Source organism: Mus pahari, chromosome X (assembly GCF_900095145.1).
Source record: "Mus pahari chromosome X, PAHARI_EIJ_v1.1, whole genome shotgun sequence".
NCBI lineage: Eukaryota > Metazoa > Chordata > Mammalia > Rodentia > Muridae > Mus > Mus pahari.
This window is the reverse complement of record NC_034613.1, coordinates 62,539,128-62,543,115: the sequence shown is the minus strand read 5'-3', so window position 1 is coordinate 62,543,115 and position 3,988 is coordinate 62,539,128.

The window sequence follows — 3,988 nt, the reverse complement described above, 5'->3', positions numbered from 1 at the left end:
GAACTCACTTGGTAGACCAGGCTGGCCTCGAACTCAGAAATCCGCCTGCCTCTGCCTCCCGAGTGCTGGGATTAAAGGCCTGCGCCACCAGGCCCGGCTTTATAATTGGGTTTTTAAACCAAAACTCTCACAACATTTCTCCCCTTTTAGTCCAAAATAAAGCCTTTTCTCTAATAAGCTAAATACAAAAAGAACAATTATGAGGACTATCAAATAATTATATTTACAATGTCCAGTCTATATGTATTTGGCAACCTGTCCTGGTGAGTCCAAAGTTCTGTACCTAAATCACTTTCCATTATAACTTGAATTATCAACCTAAAAACATCTTAGATCCTAAACAACTTAAGCTTTTGTCTTTAATAAGGAAAACTTTAAGACTATAACTATCTAGTCTTCAGACTGTCCAGTCTCAGTGATAGGAAAAAGCAAGGCTTAATGTCCTAGCTGAAAGAAATCCGTGAGGCTGAGCCATCTGAGCTAGCTGGTTTTTTTGTTGTTGTTGTTGTTGTTGTTTTTTGTTTTTTTGGTTTTTCGAGACAGGGTTTCTCTGTATAGCCCTGGCTGTCCTGGAACTCACTTTGTAGACCAGGCTGGCCTTGAATTCAGAAATCCACCTGTCTCTGTGCTAGGATTAAAGGCATTGAGCTAGCTGTTTTGATGTTGACCTGGATGCAAATTTTTGAGGAACCGGTAAGGCTGGATCACCCAGGCTACTTTGTTTTCATTGGTGTATGGTCTGTTGCTCTGAAAACATACAAACTTTTAAAGGTAATATTATAGGTACATTTCTGCATTAACATGTATGGAATGCATGGTGTGCATAAACTAGCTAATGGTTTTCTGCTTAATGTTTGAGCAGGTGAAAGACATCTATCAATTTTATAAGTACATTTGGGCTGTTACCAAACTGTAATAAAAATCTCCATCCATAATATGTTAAAGGATGGCATGTAATATATCATGAGGACCAGTTAGCCAAAAAGATTCGTTGGCTATACAAAGACATTCATGTCTCAGCTAGCAGGAGGTCTTCCCAAGTTATAATCTTTATAACTCGATGATAACCATATATTTTTCATTCCCTATTGAAACATAAAACTGTCCTTCCTTGCATGCCTAAGTCACCCTTGATTGGATAAAATAAAAAGCCTATGGCCTATTAGCAAAGGCAGGAAGTAGAAGGTAGGAGTTCCAGTAGGGATAGCACTCTGGGAAAGGCACAGGAGGATTTGCTATAACTTTAAATTTTTTCAAAACCTATTTTTAATAATAGGTTATATATGCTTTAATCTCGCTCGTAACCCTCCGGAGGTAGTGAAAAAGAAAGGATATGGGGGAAATGGGCCTGTTTAGAAAGGTTCTTTGACACTCCTGTCTGTGTTGTCTGAAAATCAGTTCACAGGTTAGCAGTGGCAGCTTGATCCACTTGCAAACACTTCACAGATACACCAGCAGTCCAGTTGGGTAGAGTCAGGATGGCAAACAAAAATCAGCAGTGGTGCCAGGCGGTGGTGGCGCACACCTTTAATCCCAGCACTTGGGAGGTAGACGCAGGCGGATTTCTGAGTTCGAGGCCAGCCTGGTCTACAAAGTGAGTTCCAGGACAGCCAAGGCTATACAGAGAAACCCTGTCTCAAAAAAAAAAAAAAAAAAAAAAAAGCAAAAACCAAAACAAAAATCGGCAGTGGTGGCACTAACTTAGTAGAGACAGCCAGGCCTCAGCCTTGGCTTGAGTCAGCAGGAGGGACCTGGAGGGACACAAGGAGAAATTCTCAGCTGTGCCTCTCTCAGGGAAGCAAAGATCAGGGAAGACTTAAGACCCACAAACATTGTACAGTTAGCTCTATAAGCAAGCCTAGCTCAGCCTCCTTCACTGTCAGGTGAGTCCTAGTCATATCCTCTCTCTGGTATCCTGACAAGTGGAGCTCAACTACACAATGTAAGGTGGGCCAATACTTGAGTGTTGCTAACAAAGAATCCCTCATCACATGTCCTTTCACATGCTTGCTTTAGCAGAATATCCTTTCTCCTGTGTCTGCTTCAGCTAAACGTTCCTTCATGAGTCTGTCTTCATGAGTCTGTCTTAGCCTTTCACCTGTGTCCACTTCAAGAAAATACTCCTTCATGTGTTTGTGCCAGCAAGACCCCATCCAACCATCTTTCCAAAGAACTCTTTTTTAAGTTTCCACTTCGATTCATCACCCAGACTTGAAGGAATTTAGACATGAAACTGAGAAGAGGTTAACTACCAGCCACGTAGCAGACAGTATAGTATAAATGGGATAACTGAGTTCCAAGTTGTTGGGAGCAAGTCTAAGACAAGACCAAAGGCATTCATAAATAAATTGAAACCTCTGTGTCATTGAGAACTGCAGTGAACATAGAAAGGCCCCTGTTGCTATCAGGAATCAATCAGCTTTACAGTTACAGGTTGCCTCTGAATCCAGCAATGATGGTGACATCACACATAGGCAACAAGCACACACGCATCTATTGCCATGCATTCCTAGCGTTCATTTGATTTACTTCCCACCTTTACCTGTGAGCAGTTAAGTCACATCCTAAATAAAAGGCAGACCCTTTTGACTTCTGCTTTCTCTGTTCTCTCTTTTCTACCTTCGACTCCATTGCTCCTTTTGTCCCCTTCCCCACCCCCCTACCCCTACCTCACCCCCTCACCCCTCACAAGAAACCGTGGTGTGGTCTGTCCTGACATGAGCCAAGATTCTATCACAACAGCCCCTACAGTTACAATTACAGAATCAGCTTTTTTAGAAACTCAAAGCAGTTGCCCATTGAAACCCCAAATATGTATCAATGGTATGGTGTACATACATTAGTTTTCCAAATTCTGCAAAATGAAACACATCCATCTGCCAGATTTCATTTCATCTTTTTTTTTTTTTTTGACACAGGGTTTCTCTGTATAGTCCTGGCTGTCCTGGAACTTACTCTGTAGACCAGGCTGGCCTCGAACACAGAAATCCGCCTGCCTCTGCCTCCCAAGTGTTGGGACTAAAGGCATGTGCCACCAGGCCCAGCTTCATTTCTTTAAGTACCCCTCAGGATACTTCCAGTAGGTAATTGAGATTGGTTATACAGAGAACAAGTAGGACATTTTCTTATAATTTCCTTGGCTTGTTGCCAAGTAGTAGAAAATATTTTCTTTAAACCTTTACTGTTAACATGGTATTTTTTCATGAAAATTTGAGGCTTTTAATAGAGTTCCTATTAATAGTTGGTCAATTTCCTTGTTTTCTTGTGCCAATGGACCTGGCAAACCTATACGAGGCTAAATATGAGTAATATGAAATGGATAGTTGTAGAGAGAATATCTTTTGTCTGTATGAATGTGGCACCTGTCAATAATAAATCTGATAGCCTATGGCTTAGGCAGGAAATAGGGGGTAGGACATCAAAGAAGCAAAAAGAAATAGTGGGTTAGAACCAGGTGTGGGAAATTCACCCAGAAAGATGTGGCAAGAGGGACACATGGTACCTGAGTACAGGTAACCAGCCATGTAGCAGAATGTAGGTTAAAATACATGCATGAGCTTAAGTTATGATTTTAGTCAGAGAAAAGTGTAGTCATATGGCCAAGGTATTTGTAAATATATTTTGAGTCTGAGTCTTATTTCTGGAAGTATGGGATTGGGAGGAAGAATTAGTACAAACTTCTACAGATAGTTGGTATTTCTGATTGCCTGTTACAGTTGTATAAATAACAACGTTAATTCTGAATTATCAGGGAAAAATTCAGCAGTTTCTATATACAAAATAACTCTTTCTGCATATTGAGAATCAGTACTTATACTAAGAGATTCATCCGTAAGGATTGCATACAACTCTGATTTTTGAGCTTAAGTATATGAATTTTGAATCACTTTGCTCATTTTGTCTGACTTATAGCCTGTCATTCCAAACTGATTTGCATAAGTGTAGAATGTGGGTGCTTCAGAAATTGGCATCCCCTTTGGAATACATG